This window comes from Spermophilus citellus (genome assembly GCF_964194105.1).
Source record: "Spermophilus citellus genome assembly, chromosome: 8".
In the NCBI taxonomy this organism is placed as follows: Eukaryota; Metazoa; Chordata; class Mammalia; order Rodentia; family Sciuridae; genus Spermophilus; species Spermophilus citellus.
Genome location: NC_138189.1, coordinates 145,633,848 through 145,654,124, shown reverse-complemented (window position 1 = coordinate 145,654,124; position 20,277 = coordinate 145,633,848).

The window sequence follows — 20,277 nt, the reverse complement described above, 5'->3', positions numbered from 1 at the left end:
TGCTTTTCATTGTGCACCTGATACAAAGGATACCATTAAGGGCACAATTTGGGGGGAATTGATTTCAACCAGACTGTTGGACTATAAAGAATGCAGGCCCCACCTACCTTATTTCTATGCATCTAAACATTTTGATATTCAAATATTTGGAGACCTCAGCAAAGTAGATGAAATGTAGCAGCAACATGTCCAATGCTAGAGAGTACTGTGAACAAAAAACAGCTGTTTTGTGAAAAGTAAACCATTGGACATGTTAGAAATCGGAAATGGATTTCTGGTGGAAATAAAGTTTTAGACATCACATATGGGTTCAGATTATACCTGGAGAAGAGCCCCATCATGAAGCAAAAGGAGTGCAGAGAATCAATCTACATTACAACTCAGTATAACCAAAATTTATCTAACTCTAGTGTGGACAACCCAAACACGTTGGGTATAAAACATGAGTCCTGGCTCCAGGGAAGCCCTTGTGCACAATGGGAAGCACAGTCATGGTAATAAAACAAGGACTGGCAAGGCAGAAAAGTGCTTCAGGGAGATAGGTGCCCCCGTACGCATGGTGGGACAGCCTAAGTTAGTTTCTAGTGTGTAATGACATTCGAGGCATAAGAGTCGGCAACAAGAATACATAGGTAAAGGGGACTTCTCTTCTGTGAGAAGAAGGGTGGGAATTCTGTCTAAAGTCTTTGTCTTATGGAGTTTCTCCTACTACATTTCAATTTGTTTGGACTTGGAGATTTGTCTCTGACCCTTCACTCTTCAGGATCCCAAAGAATATGACTTGAACTTTCCTAGGACCAATAAATGTTCTCAAGGTTTAATTCCCTGATTAAAACCAAAAATCTTTCTTAATGATTGCCTCCTTAAGGCAATAATAATAGTTTTATATTTTATTGAACTTTAAAAAAAATTAGTGGGAGAGTGTGTTGGGATTTCTAGCCTAGACTACTGCTGGGGGTGGGGGGACAGGAGCAAAGATTACTATTAAAAATAGGAATTCATCCTCTGGCATTATAGATTTGGGATGCATTCGAAATACAATGGAGATGGGGAATTAGCTTTTAAACTTTAAGATTATTAGCATAAGGAGTCATGTAACTTAAATTTCTGCCGGGATTTAAGTTAATTTCTTTCTGGGTTATAAATGAATATGGTATTATTCCTCAATATTAAATATGAAATAATATTGAATCCATTAATCAAAGATCTGTCTTAATTGTATAGAATATTTTGTCTTAGACTACATACAGATCTAGTGTAGATCAATATACATCTTAAATTATAGCACATTTTGTTCAAATTCTTTGCACTAATTTCATATGTTGTATTTTCTTTTCTAGCAAAACTGTTTATCTTGGAGTTCCCACTGAGAGAAGATTCAAAATGAAGGTAAAGAATTATTAATCGTATGAATCTGGTATATCAAAATGCTAGTTCTACATTAATATTGAATTCATAATATGAATTATGAGGCTTTTTATAATTCTGTTTAGGGAAATTTACAGCTTTCTTTAGATTTTTATGTTGCAATATTTTCAGAATATGAGCCAAAACAGAGTTGTAATAAATTTTCTCATTTTAAAGATTTTTCACATATAATGTGGATTTTGGATTATTATAAACCCAAACACACTTAAAGTAGATTTCTACAAGACATAATTAAGGAAAAATCATGATTAATTATACTCTCCTTATCAAGATAACCCAAATACAGTCATTGTTTATTTTAAAGATTATTATAATGCAACATACCCTTTTGTGAGATGGCACAGAATTTTCTATTATTTCAAATCTCTCAAGTTCAAAGGTTCATGCCTAAAAGATGTAAAAATAAAGGTTGTTCTATGGTATTATGTATTATCAAGTACACAGTATTTTTTACTGAAAAAATGTGATTTCCTGTGACAATTTTTTTCAAGTCTCTTCTATTTGTCCCCTATTATCAACAGGGGAAATTTTCTTTTCTTATTTCTCACTAATCATTTCTGACATGAAGTTGGCAAGCTGAGCTGAGAAGAGCCATCCACCGGGTCCAGGTCGACCTCCCCCCTCGGGAAGAAGGCACACATGGTGCCCAAGAATAAATGCCCTCCAATGGAGGGGAAGGACAGAGCTTCGTGTCATTTTCATATGGAATTTTTTTTTTCCCTCAGCATAATCTTCTTATCTCTTTGTGGTACAATTTAACTGTTGTGATATTATTTAACTGTTTAAAGTTGTCAAACACATGATTTAGCAGGTGTTTGACATGCCCTACATTTTGTTCTCCCTACCAAGAAAAATGAAAGTTTTGTATTATATTTGAACTCTTCCTTAGATCATATGTAGTACAAGTCAGCTTCAGTTGAAAAAAATCCAAATTCTATTTAAATATTAATGAAAATAATCTTACCAAAGTAAGACAGCTGCAATATTAAAATCTGTGATATGTGTGTGTGTGTGTGTGTGTGTGTGTGTGTGTGTTTCTCACATTTTAATAGAAAGAAGAGAAATGGATGTTTAATCATTGGGAAGAAAAAAATCTAAATAATTCTTACTAATATACATATTAAATTTCTTGTGATACTGAAACAGAGTTAATATTCTAAATGTCAATGACTGATGTACAAATTTACTTCAAAGCCCACTCATTGCTCTGAATTTTTGTAATAACTATAATTGCATTCAAAAATAAACAAGATACTGCAATATATAACTCTTCAAATATAAATGCAAGTGTTTGTTTTTCATTCACTCAAGAATGTTTGCAGGGTATGTTAAGGTATTGAGTGTCTGTGTCCCTTCCAAAATTCATATTGAAACTTAATTTCTACTGGGCAGTGTTAAGAGGTGGGACTTTATATATAGTATGTCAATGAAGATAGAGTCCTCATGGGACTTTTGCTATAAAAATGGCTGGAAATGACTGACAAGATTTGACTGAAAGTATTTAAATCAATTTAATCCATAAAAATACTATAAAGTAAATTCAGGTAAATTCCCTTTTGCCCCTCCATCTTCTAATTGAACTGGTCTGATCCTTATTAGTTACCAAACCTACCTTGATTTTGGACTTCCCAAGCTCCAGAACTGTTCTTTCATTATTACCCAGTCTCAGGCATTTTGTTGGGGTAGCACTAAGGGACTAAGATTGCAGACTGACATGCTAGGTATGTTGCTAATTTCAGAATAAATAGCAATAACTGCACTCTTTTGATCTCACGGTATACTGCAGTGATAAAGCAGACATTTTCTTTTTTTCTTGTCTCTTTATAACTCTTTTTTAAAAATTATTAAATAATGAGAGAAACATAAAAATTTACAATCAGTCCTTCCACTGACATAATCGTTTAGAAGTCTGTAGTATTATTTTGTTATATGTAAACTCTAAAGCTAATACAGGCTGTATGCTAATTAATCTGTTCATTTTAAATGAAAATAGGCCTTGCATACATAGCAGTAAACACACAAGATTAAAGGTTCTAAAACTCAAAAGAGTGAAAATGAAATACTCTATTTGAAACATCGGCATAGAGTTTACACTGAGGGTAATTTTTAGTCATTAGTTTAAATGGGACAAAATAAAATAAATATTAATTGGTTAAAACAGAGGAACTTAAATGGAAAGATGAAGTGATAAAGAGCCCAGAGAAAATTGCTCAGTTTGCATATAAATTAGGTAATTAGCCCCTCACCTACCCAGGTAGAGGTTCATAACCTAATTAAAATAATTATATAAACTTCCAGGACGTATTAGGAAGATGTGAGAAGGAAAATAAAACACATCGTTGGCCTCTGTGTAATTTTACCTGAATTTACTTTATAGTGTTTTCATAGATTAAATTGATTTAAGCACTTTCAGAAACATTTTCCACTAAAAAAAAAAAACATTTGATAGTTGAAGACTGTAAGAGCTTTACTTAAAAACAAAACAGATGAGAAACATTTTTTTTTCTATAAAAAATGAGGATAAGTAAGATGATGAGAATTTGAGGAGAATTAATGATTATTTTCATTGTTTTCTTCAAAACAAATGTGGTTGGTGTACAATGCTTTCATGGTCTAGTATTTTATGAGTATAAATATAATTATTTTCTTATTAATTAAATATTACTAAAAATGTTGCAAAGTCTTAAAATTCTGTGCTTAAGCAAGCCTCAAACTTAAAATCAATTTTTGATAGTTTATTGAATAAAGTATTCAAGTAGTTGACACTAATCCATTTCATACACATCTATGTATAAAATATCATGCTCAGAAGATGAGTGTGATTTAAATAAGGAGACAGGTTCCTGACATCAAGGAGACTATATATTTGTGAGGTACATAAAACAGAACAAATGAAAAAGGCAAACATGTAGGGTTTGTTTATGGATACTATAAATTTGCTAATAGGGAAGACCTAAATAAATCAGAACATGAAAAAAAGGAAAGAAATGGACACATTAGTATACAATATATGTCCAACACTGTTCAAGGTGTCTTGAACATTTTAATACTTAATTCTAATACCAAAATCTTCTGATTTATTATAGATAATATAACTGAGTATAATAAAAATCTGTCATCTTTAAATTTTGAAATCTTCATAAATTAACTGAGTACATGATATTTTGTGAAATAAAAAAGACGAATAATAAAATACTTTATAAGAATTAGAAAACAAGGAACAAATTAGAAAATAACAAAATTATAATATGACTTTAACATAGGATTTAAAAATATAACAGAATGGAGGATAGAATCAAATAATGGCTTCCTAGTAAACCCAGGCTAAAATATTATAATCACATTCAGAATAATATAAGAAATAAGATATTATAGTTTGTATAAGAAGTGAAAATAATTGAAAATTGACTTGACAGGAAAAGCATGACAAAGAAAATAACATCTCATTGGGAAAACTGAAACTTAGGTAAATTCCTCCCTGTGGACAATACAGTCTAACTTTCCACGGTGTCCTAAACTTGGCCCTCCCTCATGGCATTAATTTTCTCCTGAGTCCTGCTGTCTTCCTAGTATGGTAGCATGTTCTGAATGCCTATAAGAAACACCAATCCTCCCACTCTGCCCACAGTTCAGATTCTGACAGAGATTTTCTTTTTATTTTGCTCGGGTTATCTAGATGTTTGGTGGTGGGTTTGTTGTTGTGTTTTTATTTGTTTTTAAAGAATCAGATTATATATTTTTTCTTTTGTATTTTTGTTTTCTATTTTTAGACTTCTAGTTTATCTCTGGATCTTACTTTCTTCTTCTTAGAATTTAATTTTCTTTTCTTTTTTGTTTGTAAGTTAGAAAAATTTTATCATTAACTTTAAACTACTTTCCTGTGTTTAATATAGATACCTAAAGCCATCAACTTCTTCCCAAGGAATCCTGAAGTGAACATGGTCATATTTTATCAAGACCAATTACTTTTTGGTTTACTTTTTGACTATTATTTGACATAGAGATCATTTTGAAACTTATTCCTTCCAAACATTTAGGGGTTTCCATAGAAACCTCCTGAACTTGGAATTTGTGTGTGTGTAAAAAGTTTTAAATCATAGATTCAATTTACTTAATAAAACAAGATAATGCATTTACTACTTATTTTTAGATAACTTTTTGGAATGTATTTTCTTTCAAATCACATTAATTTTATCTAAATTTTAAAATGTTTGGCATAAACTTTAAAAAAGTGTTTTATTATCTTTTATGCTCTCTAGTAAAAATACATTTAATCTTTTATTTCTTGTTTTAGTGTCTGTATATTTTCTCTTATATTTTACTGATAAGAATGATTATCATGGAGTCCATTGATATTTAATATTGTTCTGCTAATTTTAAATAAATTTTGCTCTTAATATTTGAGATGTCATATCAAAATACAATAAGAGTATATCTTATAAAGAACAGAAGTTTATTCTACAGTTCTAAAGTCTGAGAAGTTTAAAATCAAGACAACAGCAGACTTGGTGTCTGGTGAGGGCACAGTGCCTCATATATAAATGGTACCTCCCATGGTCTCCATGTGACAAAGAGGGCAAACAGTTCTCCATGGCCTCTTTAGAAGTGGGACACAAATTGTCCTATTAAGAAGTCTTAGACTGCCATTCTCTTGACCTAATCTCCCCCCACCAAAAAAAAAAAAAAACTCATTTTTTAATTCTATCACTGCGAGGATTTAGATTCCAACAGGAATTTTGAGGAGAAAACAAACATTCAGACCATAGCATGTAGCTTAATGATTTCAATTTGCTTTGGTTATTGATTGAATTATTTTTTCCTAATAGAGATATATATTGTTATAAAAGTTATTTCAAAGAGCATTGCTTCAGTTGTGTACATGAATTTCAAATAATTTGCATGCTCATTTTCATTCATTTCAAAGCAATTTCTGATTTTCCTTTTGATTTTTCACAACCTTACATTAGTTTTAGGTATACATAACAGTTTTTAGAAAGTTTGAATAAATTTTAAATAACATGAGTATTGTATATTTGAATTTTGTCTTGATAGAAAACATATCTTTTCATGACATAAATTCTTTTCAATTTATTGAAACTCATTTTATGGACCTGAATATGGCCTATCATGATCAATATCTGCACACTGTGTTTTTCAGTAGTTATGCAAATGTAAAATGGCTAAAATTGCCAGTACTTTTCAACACTTGTTTTCCTACAAATTGTTTATTAGTTATATCTTAAGGGATGTTAAAATTTCAAACTATACTTCAGATAAAATATTTTATTTTTAAACTTAATCATTTTTGGTTTTATGTGTTTGAATTTCTCTTTAGGGACAATTATATATATAAGATTTCTACCTTAATTCTGTATGTCTCATCATCCCAGACGTGGAACACCTCTTCAAAGTTTAAACTGAACAACAAATAGGCCACGGTATTAAGTTTTAAAATAAACATGATTTTAGAGTTCTTTTGAGAAAATATGTATGACAAATTAGAGCATTAGAAAACACACACACACACACACACATATATACATATATATATATATATATATATATACATATATATATATATTCCTATAGATTGTAAGCTATAAAATATGATTTTCAACCTATTTTAGTGTCAATTTCATTGAAATAGGCACAGAACTGAATTCATGAATGAATGCAGTAGCCCATTTATAACTAGTGAATAGGTTTTCTATTCCTGGCAAAAGTTGTTTGCTTTTGAAATCTTCTTAGTTTAATATTAAGGTAGTCACTCTTATCTATTTTCATTATATTCATGGTTTTTGTACCTTTTAAAAACTCACATTTATAACAGTTGAATATTATTCTGTTTTCTATATCATTTCTGAGCTTTTTCTCACTAATTGGTTATTTCAGGTTCAAGTCACTTTTCTCCTTCTTCTTACTGTTGGAACTTTTTCAGTGGAAACTAGATACTGTTCATTCAATGTTTCCATTTGATAGATTTTATTAAATTGATGGATTTGGTCGAATCCTATAATATTTTTGTGTTTTTTTCCTTCAACACAAATTTCTGTAAATCAGTTACACATGTCCATAGACTACTTAAAATTTATCTCATGGAAGATGCAGAAAAGCTAGGCTTAAGGCAAAGCTAGCTCTCCTGCAAAAACACTTCCCTGATGATTCTACTCAGTATCCCATGTAGTTCCCTGTCTTCTCCTCTGGCTGATGGCAGTGTAAACACATGCAGGGAGTTTTGAACATTGGGAATTGTTCTGACTACCCTTTGTTTTGACATTTTTCATCAGGCTCAGTTATTTTCTTGGTGCATTCATGGATTACCATGAGCTCAAGACTCCATGATCTCCTGCATAGGTCTGAAAATCTCTCTCAATCTTTCTACCCAGAAAACCTCAGTCTGGGATGTGGCTCAGTGATAGAGTGCTTGCTTAGAATGTCAAGGCCCTGGGTTCAATCCCCAGAACTGCAAAACATAAGAAGAAATAAATAAACAATATTCCAGAAAACCTCTCTGATCCTTGGTATGCAATTATAGCCACATTTCCTCCCCAAACTTCACTCCTCAGTTCCTTACTACACAGAGAGACCTGGACTCTAGTTATCCCTCCACTCTGGAAATTGTAGCAGAAAGGCAAGAATTGTACTTAACTATCCTGCTTTCTATCAGGACCCAGCATCTTGAGTATTATTTTGTCCATGGCTTAAAACAATCATTATTTATTATATTTGATCAGCACTTTTACTTTTTGTATTTTGGTTTTGGTTATAAAAGGTTTAATCTATCCCCTGTTACTCCATCATGGTGATATACACCCCAGCTGCTCTGTATCATTTCTTTCTATTTTCAATTATTTATTTTTTATTGTTTTTCTTGAAAATCTATTTTATTTGGACTACTGGATCATCAGCTACATATTTTGCTCATTTTTCCCTATTCAGTGTTCTAGAGTGCTGTGGTCTGGACATGGAGTGTCCCCCAAAGTGTCTGTGTCGGTGAAGGAATATGCTGAGGTAAAATGCAGGTGGGGTATGCTGGAGAGGTTGGGCCACTGGGGACATCCCTGGGAGGTTTATCTTCTTTGTGGCTCTTTCCATCCTTTCTTTGATTTCCAACTGCCATGAAGGCAGGAGCATCCCTCCATCATTCTCTTCTTCCATGATGCTCTGCCTCACCTTGAGCCCAGCAGTGGAGTTTACTGACCATGAAATAAACCTTGGAAACTCTGAGCCAGAAAAAACATTTCCTTTTCTAAGCTGTTCTTATCAGGTAATTTGGTCACAGTGACAAAACTGACACAAAGTATAGTATCTGCCATTAATTTTCCAATTAATAATATTTATTAATATTAATAAAAGTGTTTTTTTTCCCCTGAACATTTCCTGAAGAAGATTTGCTTACATTCTATTACAGCTTGCCTACGGACTTTAGAAATGTAATAATTGAAAGAAATGCATACAATTTGCAAAAAATCTTTCTTAAAGATGAAATTATAGTTTATATGAAAAATTTAAAGAGCATCTACAAAAAGAGCTAACAGAGAAAATATATCTTCAACTACAATAGGATAAAGGCCTAACACAAGTCATTTTTCTTATATGGATTCACAATACAATTAACAGTTGATTTGCAATAAAGAAAATAAGGATATAAGGAAGCACCCAAACAATGAAGGAATGAAGTTTATGTTAAGAATTAATAAACAAACAAACAAACAAACAAATAAAAACTTGAGTGGCTTCTACCTGGGAATTGATAAAATTAAAACAACAAAATAATTACAGTAATGGATCATCTTCCACAGAATAAAATTAAAAATCCATCAGCCCACAATGAGAAAAATGAATAAATACATGGCAGAAGGTACTATTTTCTCTGTAAGATAGCCAACCAATAAAAAAAATAGTGATATACTTAAAACATCAGTCTTTGGCAGTATTATGGTAACATCTATCTGAGTTGAGAAACATCAATGTATTCTAAAACTTGTGGGTAAATGTGTGATAAAATTAATTAATAATTAATAAACTGGAATTCCTTACCAGTTTCAAATATCTTTCCACAAAATGCTAAATCATATGTACATAGATAATGTGCATGTATGTGTGTATATATATATACACACACTTATCTCCACTATATGTATTTTTAATGTACAATTAACTTTACCTTAAATTGTTATTAAGAAAAGGAGGAATAATCTTGCACTACAGAAACCAGAAAAATATCACCTTTCAAATGATCACAGTTTAAATAATTACTGACAGGTTAAATGTATTTCATAAAAATGACCTAATGAGATAATTAGGGAGAAAACAGCATCATTTTGGTCATTTTATTGCTAAAAATGCAGATATTTACCACTAGTTATGAGACAACATCAGGGAAATTGAAATTGAGATAGATTCTAAAAGTATTATTCATCTGGCATGTAATCAAAAACATTGAGGATGCCTGGCGTGGTGATGCACACCTGTAATACCGGCAATTTGGGAGACTGAGTTAGAAGGGTTGCAAGATCAAGGCCAATCTCAGAAATTTAGAGAGACCCTGTCTTAAAGCAAATATAAACAGTACTGAATGTAACTCAGTGGTAAATGTTGCTGAGATCAATTGCTAGCACCAAAAAAAAAAAAAAAAAAAAAAAGTTTGGGAAGCTGTGAAGGTCAAGGAAGTTACACTCATTGATTTAAGAAGCTAGAGAGACATGGAATCCAGAATAGGTTTCCTATTAAAAAAGTGTCAGGCAGCTTCTGAACTCCAGTAGGTCTAATCTGGGTGAATGTTACTTGGCAGTTTATTATATTGCTTTAGCAACTTCTCGTAAGTTGCCATGGTTTCATATAAACATTAAAAGAAAAAAAGTAACTTCCACCAGGCACAAGGTACCTGCCTGATTTCAGAGAAGCTGTTTTCCTTCTAGAATTTTTTTTAATTATTTGTCTATTAGTTTCATCTGGGTCATAATTGGTAGGAATTAATCTTTTATTCTATAAACTAGGATTTTGTTTCCAGTGATGTTTCACTTTTTTAAATTTTTATTTTCTTCCTTTTTTTCTTTTCTTTTTCCTTTTTTATAAATAGGAAAAGTTAATGATAAGGATCTTTTGACCAAGTAAACCAAGCAATTTTATATCTAGTCACAATTAAATAAAGTATCAAATATTTGATTTTGTCTTGGCTTTCTGAGAGATACCCTTTTAAAGAGAGAATGCTAAATGGTTTTCTTAAAAATAAAACATACTTGATCTAGGAAAACTTACCTCTTGTGGTTTCTCCTTCCCAAACTGGCCACACTCTGGGTTCTTGGGAACAGGTACTGCCTCTCTGTGGAGCGGTGAATCAGCAGATCTGTACACCCAGGGTCTCAGCTACAGCATGTTTCTGAAAACAGGCTCAACTTCTGGCCTGTGCCGCTGTCTTCTTCATCAGTTTTCAGTTAACCCTGGCTGATTTGGAGAAAGTATCTCAGAATATGTATTCCTGCATCATTTTCTAAAGCACCATTTTATTTTGAAGTGCATCTGACATAAAATGAAAGAAAACAAATATAAAGCTGTTCCCCCAAATTGAGTTTGGCTAATTATAGTTTATTACTTTAATAAGAATGAAGAGATGACTACCCATCCTATTATATTTTTCTGATTGGGATTTACTCAAACTTTACCAGGTAGTCTTAGGTTTTAGTTATGCTTCCCTTTAACAAGTTAAAGAATAACATATTATGGGAGCTATATTATCAATTTGGGATCCATTCGAAAATACAGAGCAATAATATTTCACATGTCAGGCAATAATGAGCAATAATATTTCACATGTCAATAATATTTCACATATCTGATCATACTAAGTTTATGAATGTAAGAAATATTACCAATGAGAATTCAAGCACTATGACTGAGTTTCTTCTTGACTCAACAAAATAGAGATAGAAAATACCTAAATATTCACAGGGATCTGGAAATACTGTCTTGGTTGTCTGATAATTCAGCTATCAGGTGCTACAAGTAAGCATTCTTGCCTTCTCTATCCATTTTTAAGTATATTCATTTCCTTCCTTCATGTCTTGAATTTAGCATTCTAATCCCAACTCAAAACCAAGTCAAATGCACACTATTAGCACTATTATTTTCATTTCTGTTTTTATCTAACATTAAACATGAAATCATTCCTATCTTGATATAAATCTATAATATGTTTTTAATCATTCCAATCCATACCTACCACTTATTTAGTTATTATAATAATTTGTATGATTTCTGGAAATAGCCTTCTATCTGGAATATTCTCCTTAGTTTTTTTTTTTCAACTGCAGTCAATTTTATGAATTCCAAATGTGAGCAAGGGATTTTTTTTTAATACAGAAGGCTTGACTTCTACAAATAGTTACTTGATTTATTCTTAAAATGATTTATTCAATGACTACCTATCTAAAAGAGTGCTAAGGTTTGTGGATATGGTGTTAAGAAAAACACAGTGCCCTTGCTGTCATGAAGTTTTCATTCTCATTTTTGGGAAATTGTACATTTTATGTTTGTATGTACAAGTCCACTGATATTCAGTACATGCTTCTCTGTTTGCTTTAGGAAATAACCACTCAGCCATCCAGATCTTCATTCTGATGTTTTTGTTTGTTTGTTTCTTTCTTTGTTTTCAGAACTGACCCTGTGTCAGGACAGACCAGAAATAGACACACCATCATGCAGAACAGCATCAAAAGAAGGAAGAAGGGATTGGGGCTGGGGCTTAGCGGTAGAGTGCTCGCTTAGAACATGCAAGACTCTGGGTTCGATCCTTAGCACCACATATAAATAGATTTCTAAAAAGGTAATAATTTGAAGAAAGGAAAGATTTTATTAGATGCTTGTCTGTTTGGATTATTATGCTAAGGACTTTGGGTATAACATTATATTTTATTAGTATATTTTATGATCTTCCCATCTTAATCATCCTTAATCCATGCTCCTTATTAATTTTCACTAAAAGTTTCACTTCAAATGCAAAATTGAAGCTTAAATTCAAATTTCCTTAACCTTACAAATCTCCACCTTTATGAACCAAGAATGCCTATTCCACATTCTTATAGCATGTATCAGGTTCTATGATTACAGGTTACTTGACATCATGTTTTCCCTAATACATAACCCAATGCTTCATGTTTAATATATACTCATTGAATTAATGAATGATTGATTAGAAAAACTATGTGAACATTAGAAAAACTATATACCGTTTCAAGTCTTCTAAGAATCAGACGTGGAGACACACTTGCTCATGTATGAAAATAAACGCAGGAGAGTCCACGGAAGGGTCAAGAGAAGACAGAGCCAGAGGAAGCTGGGAGAGCCTCCAGATCAAGGGACAAGTATGGCACCTGCAAAAGGGGACAGCCCAGGAGGCCTGGTGGAGAAGGAAGAACCTCTGTTTGCAGTGCTGGCATGAGAAGTTCTCAGAAGGACTGGAACACAAGAGCAGATACTACCCTTCAGAGGAGTTCAAGGAAACAGGCTTCAGTAAACCTGTCCCACTCAGCCAGTGGCCAAAAGCTACTGGGGGAGCACAAATCTGCTTTAACACTATGGCAGCTCTGAAGCAAGATGGCTTGAGTTGACCACCATCTTCTGTCCTCCTGGAGGCTCATCTCTGTGAAAATCTAGAGAGTATTTTTTGACTGACAAATCTTATCTCAGAATTTTAGCATAGAAATTTCATGATCCAATATAAAAATAAGTCAAGAGATAAGAGGCCAGAGTGTGTGCAACAACCTAATAAATGAGAACACCTATTTTCCGACTTTTTTTTAAAAATTTAATTTTCTAATGCTGTTTCAACTTCCCCCTCAACATGGCAGCAAAAATGTTTGCAAAAGTTTAAGGGCATTATACCCAAATATTATGATCTCCACGACCAAGAGAGTGTGTCTTTTTTTTTTTTTTTTTTTGCACTTCTACTAGAAACTCATGCAGAAATTACTCCTCATTTGTCTTTGTACTGAATTGAGTTCCATACCTATTTTTGTTCTAATCACAACAAACAAAAACAAAATTAGACTATACTTAGATTAATCACATCAAACTTGAATCTGGGAGGAAGAGAGTCAACCTTGAGGCTCAGATATACTCAATATGTTCAGTATTGAGGAGAAAAAGGAGAGGAAATGTATGCTGGCAGCTAAACAATAGCATATGCTACTAATGAAAGCTGCAAAGTCGTTTAAGTTCAGCATTAGTGATTTTATTAGGAGCTATTTGCAGTACACACACCCAGTTTCTCTTTTCCCTGTACAATAAATTTGGATAATATTTACAGTGCTCTACATATTGATATAGAGTTGTCGAGATGTAGATTCTAGTCTCTGAAACCTGCATAGAAATGATGGGCCCTTCCTACAGACCTGGCTAAGATAAACCTTCATCTCATAATTTCCAATATTCATTTTTCTGCATTTCTTTTTGGCTAAAATCAAAACAATCCTTAACACAACCTCAAGAGTATGTGTTAAGGTAGCAAAATCACAGATCAAAGAAAAATGGGTCTTTGAATTACCCTACTGGAAACCAAAAATATCATCTCTACTGTGTAAATTGCCAGTGACTTATAGTATTCAGACTGGAAGATTTTGTTATTTCAGCATTATTGTTATCTCAATTATCTCAGAAAATAAAACCATGGTTGAAAAAAAATTAAAAGGAGCAAGACTTGTTGACATCTATGAAGTATTTTATTTCTCTCAATACCACACCCTCTAAACTTTAATTCTATAGAAAAAAAAATAACTATTCTCCACATTTAGCATAAAGGGGCATAAAATATCCATGTGTACTTCCAATGATCACAACTCTTATACGAATATTATATATTTAATTAATTATTGTTGAATGTAGGAAAATTTGAATTCATCCTTACATTTTCAATCTTCTTTTGTTTCTATTAAATATATTATTAAACTGTACTAGTGGTGTCATAGTGTCTTAGAAATAGTTATCATGTTTCTGATCTTTAATTTGCTTTGCATATCCTTGTAGATATTCATTATACCTCTTCTAGATTATCCCATAAATAATATACTATCAGTAACATATATATTTACAAAATTAAAACTTATCTGTAGTATATTCATGCTGCTCCTTCTAGATTAAGTTTCCTTGCGAGTTTGGTTACTTTGTTCAGATGTGCTCAAATAGAATGCTTAAGAATCTCACAGCACCCTTCATTAACATTTCCATGCACAATTTCTGGTGTATAGAACAAAATAAAAAAAAACATATTTAATTGAGCAAAAATTGAAAGACATTGATAAAATGCAGTACAAATATTGATTTTTTTTTTATTTTTAGAAGTCCAACTCTGGAATGAGAAACTTAAATAGTTGATAGATCTTTTGTATCAGAAATTATTAATAGTCATTATTCAACATAAAGTGTAATGATCTGAGATTGATAAGTATTTCAGAGCTGAAGAATAAGAAAACCATTAAGGTAATCCCACAATTCTCATTGCTTCCAAACAAAACCTGATATAATTTAAGGCTCTGAGCAGCCTCCTTTCTCAGTAGAAAAACAGATTCACCTCCCTCTCCATTAAAGAGGAAGACATCATCACAATCAATCTCAATACACAATGCATTTTTATTAAAACTTCAGGAATTTTTACAACAAATTCAAACTATAATGGCTTCATTCAAATTATCTTTATGCTCTTGAAAGTGTTAAAATCCCATGTCTAAAAATAGAATAGAGTACGGTAAAGGTTATCCACAAGTAATCTATTAAATAGAAGAATTGATTGGGATTTTTATCATTAGTTGATCTTAATTTAACAAATGTTTCAGTCATCTGACAAGTAGACAATTTCCATTTAGAGCTCCAAGACATTGTACTTCTCCTCTGTTACATATCCTGTGTTTTCAAAAATTGAAATGATTTCACATTTGGAGTTTGATGAAATAATTTCTAATTGACTCACTTAAAATGGGTCATTTATATATTCCAAGTATTACCAGGCTCAAAATTATTTTCAAAGCAAAACAGAATTTGTTTCATTGTTCCAATAGAAGATAAATGCTCCTTGTTAGATCCATTTCTAGCCATTATTAAGTCTATGAATTGTATGCATCTTAAAGAATGTTAGAGAATCTAGAAAGAATAATATTTCTGGTTTTGAATATTCTTTAGCTCCAAACCATATAGAAAATTTTCCAGCAAGGGAGTAAAAGAGAGGAAAGTTATGAAATTATGAATCTGAATTATCCCAAGAAGTTAAACAATAGAATTTGAGACTGTAGGCAGTCCCTACCAGAGGCACTGCTATTAAGTAGATCATGGAAAAGATGTTGAAAGAAGCGATCAGACAAGAATGAGGGGTATTCTTTTAGGGGAAACGACACCAATAATTTGGAATTAAAGTGCAGAACTGCATATATGCATCCCTATATTTTGCATAGCACTTAGCAAACTAAACTCTACACTTACCAGCTTCTTTGTATCTTGATGAGAAAATGGAACTAATTTTTGAAAAATGACATGGTAGCAAAAGCAATATGTAGAGAACCCAATTAGTGTTGTTAAAAGAAATGTGTGCATCAGTTTATCCTCCTGCACTGCTAAACAGAATTTATAGACTATTTTCAGTTGTCTCATTTATGAAGAGAAAAAGATCCCAGGAATATAAAAGAAACAAAATAAATCAGCATCATGGGTCTATCGTAACATCACTGGAATTCTCATCAAATTTTTATATGAAAAAAGATATAAATTCTCTTAAGCTATTCATCTTGTTTTTACATAGACTCCAAGATGTCATTAATTATTGCTTTATGTGCCACTAAGAAGCATTTAAAAGTGTTTCCAATTAAACTGTGGCACACTGCTAAATATCTCTTAGATGCCTCAGACAGGATTTTAAATTTAGTAATTATATTTCACATATACATGCCCATTTACCAATTTCAAGTTTTCCCTTGAAAGCGTCTTGTCACATTGAAAATCCTGCCTGAAATAATATTTTTTATATTTATGTCTGTCTTTATATTTTAACAAAATAATCTGTTACCATTATAAAAATTCAGAGTTATGAGAATAAAATATTTTAGGTCATTGTATAGAATTATATCTTGATTTGAAATTCCATTTACTGATTATTAATAGATAAATGATGTACACTCTGCATAAATGAGACACATAAATCTTAAACCTAGCTCATAACATGTTTTTACACGGTAAAGTGCCAGTGTTTTCAGAATGGGTGTAAGTATATATCGAGTACTGTTGCAATCCAGAAGTCTCTATTGTATATCCTCCCAGTCATCACCATAGGCCCTCGTTATTCTTTTATCTTCATGAAACAAATTCACTTGATACAATATGGAATAGTAATCATAATGATAATAATAATAGTAATAATTTCAGTCTGGCCTGTAAACACACAGCTAACAGTGTGCTTTCCCAAGCTGCTTCTCTGCTAGAGCAGTGGCAGCAACAGTACACAAGTGTCTTGGGAAACTCCACTGAGAGTGCAGGGCCTGGGCTCTGCTCGGCAGCAGCTGTGCACAGATTGGGTCAGTGGTTGGTCTGGAATCATAGGATGAGATGAACCACCTTCTCCAGCTTATTCTTCCAGTTTTTGGGTGAAGTGGCCTCCATTGGTCTCTATTTCTTTTTTGACCTTTCAAAGACTTCAGTAACTATCCTCAAAATTATTCTCTTTCCTTTAGAAATGTCTCTGTTTTATGCACTGGTATAAAATCTATTTTCCAACTCCTAGTACAAAACTACTGCATCATCCTTCATTCATATTATCAACTTAATTCTCGATTCTAGGACTCTTCAGTCCTATAGTGGTTTCTCTTTACCATAATTTACCCATTTGTATGTTATTATATATTATAGTATTTATATACATTATATTATATATTACATTTTCAAGTAGTTAGGTATCTCCATGATTCATCTCCTGGTGTTTGGGATCCATTAATGTGGGAGTGGTCAGATGAATAAGCAGATACTTAGCCTTCTATAAGTCCCAACACGCAGCATCTTTGCATCTTCCAACCTCAGTCTCCCATTACCATTTCTCTCCTTGATAAACTGTCTATGTAAATGGCTGGAATTGGAGAACATCATGCCAAGGGAAATAAACCAATCCCACAAAACCAAAGGACAGATGTTTTCTCTAAAATGCAGATACTAATTCACAATAAGGCTGGGGGCACTAGGGAAGAATACTGATACCTTAGACTAGGTAGAGAGAAGTGATAAGAGGGATGGGGTGGGGATGTGGGTTAGGAAAGATAGTAGTATATGAAACAGACATTATTAGTGTGTGTGTGTGTGTGTGTGTGTGTGTATATATATATATATATATATATATATATATATATATATATATATGACTGCATGACCAATATGCTCTGCAAAATGTACACTCAGAAAAATGAGAAATTATAACCTGTCTATCAAAGTACATAAATGCATTCTACTGTAATGTATAACTAATTAAAAAATTCAAATTAAAAAACCCAGCTATTAAGAAGGAAAATTTATAGAAGTCAGTGATCGATTTAAAAAAAAAGTCATGTTAAGGAATGGTGTGATTCTACTTTGTGTACAACCAGATATATGAAAAATTGTGCTCTATATGTATAATATGAATTGTAATTCATCTGTTGTCATATATAAAATATTAGAATTTAAAAATTCACAAAAATAATATATCCTATTCATTTTACAAAGATTTTAAATAAGCATACAAAACTTTATATTTAATGGAATTTTCTACATCATGTTGCAGATAATATGTTACAAAAATAAAGTCACAAAACTACCAGTTTGGACAATATATCAATAATCATTAATATTTCATTACACAGAAAATGATTTCTTCTCAGTAAAGTAAAAATTAAAATGAAATAAGACACTATTCTATATTTCAAATGGCAGGGTTGTTATGACATCAAAGCATATGAAGATAACTTGATAGGCCCATAGAGTGACCAATAGGTACCAAGTGATTGCAGGTGATATATGTATAGATGTGTCAACCTCAACAAAAGTGATATAATGGAAAATTTTAGGCAACTTTATGGAATATGCTCAAATAGTGATATTTATTGTTTCTGAAACTTTGTAATCCATTTCCAACTTTTCTTGGTAGGACTAGTTTTCTGGCAAATGGCTATTTTTATAGACCCTTTAAATATCCCCATTTCCCCAAGACATATTAATTCAGATTATAAGCAGCTAAAAATACTAAGTTAATAAAATGAACTATTGATCATTTCCAAAGAGAAAAAGAAAGTTTTGTAAGCTTCACATAATGATCTTTTACAGTCTTATTTTTGCAAGCAATTTGCCAATAGATTTGTCATGCACAGTTATGTTGAATGGAGACTGAAGCTGTTGCAATACAAAGTAAGTTGGTTTTTAATTAGGCTGTGAGTGATGCCCTGAAGCATATTTATTTGATATTTTATCTATTGTTTAATATTGTGCCCCAGGAATTACTTATAGGGAGAGAGATCAATATCTTTGAATGTATTGCAAATAATTATATAATTTAGCTAGAAATTGCCTTATTCATTTGCCAACATTATTATAGTCACTGAAAAGTAAATAGCAAAATAATTTCCAACTTCTATGCATATGGAATTATTATTTGTCAAATATCCCCAAATGCCTATATTTTTACAAAATGTTTTCTATTGATTTCATCACATGCATTTAAAGTGAACATTCTAACAGAAGGATACACTGTCACCCCATTACCCTTCCTAAACACTTACTGAAAACCTCAAGGACCCATGAAGAACAGAGGCATTTGAAGTCTATTGCTTCAATATCAACACACAAAAAGAATAGTAGAAATTTCATGGCCATCAATATGCACGGTTGTCCATGTGTAAGGCATATCTTATGTAAAGGCATATCTTATGGAAAGTTGTTAGATATTTGTTGAATCAGGTGTTATTTTTTCATTGAGTTCTATGAAGGCAACCAAATATTATGCTCTCTGAAACATATATCAAGATGTATTAGGAATTAAACTAAGACACAACAAAGTTTTAAAGTTGATGTCAATCACTAACAATCCATAGTTCTGGTGCTCTTTCAAGGTGTTCTTTCAAGGAAACATAAAAGGGAGGTTGATTACAAAATGGAAATGGAAATACAGCAGATGGGTCAGAGTTTCTAAGTAACACAGTGGCCTTATTTGGTCTCTCCCATTGAAAAGTCGCTAGTTCATACATATAAGTTTGTTCACTGCTTCTGATTGCTCTAGCTGGGTCCTGTTTTTCTTTACTATAGGCATTTACAAGAAAAAAAAAAAAAACTCAAGCTTACCTTAGATTTTTAGGTTGAGGTCCCTTGCAAGGTCTCACTGGCTTTGTGTGCTCAGCTGCTCTTCAGGCTGGATCCAGGTCTGTTGGCTTTAACCATGGTTACTTTAAATACAGGATTTATATGATTTTAGTCAAAAAGTTAAAATAGATGTTACAATTATTTGGACTCTTTCAGACATGATGTTTTCAACAGTATAAATGGGCAGAATTACCAAAAGAAAACTTGAAACATTTTTCAGTTTTACAACTTTGCAAAAATCATAAGGAGTCTGACAGGACAAATACTTAAATGTTGAGATCCAGAAAAAGAAAGAAAAAATTCAATCATTACCAAAGTAGTCTCAGCTTACAGGTGAAATTGTTTACAGGACGTATTTATTGAAACGATACTGACCTAACTGGGGGTGCAGTTTACTGTAGAGGGTTTGCTTAGCAGGCACTAGGCCCTGGGTTCAATCACTAACACTGAGGGCAATGGCGGGGTTGGGGGGGGGGGAGAAAGAAACAAAAGAAA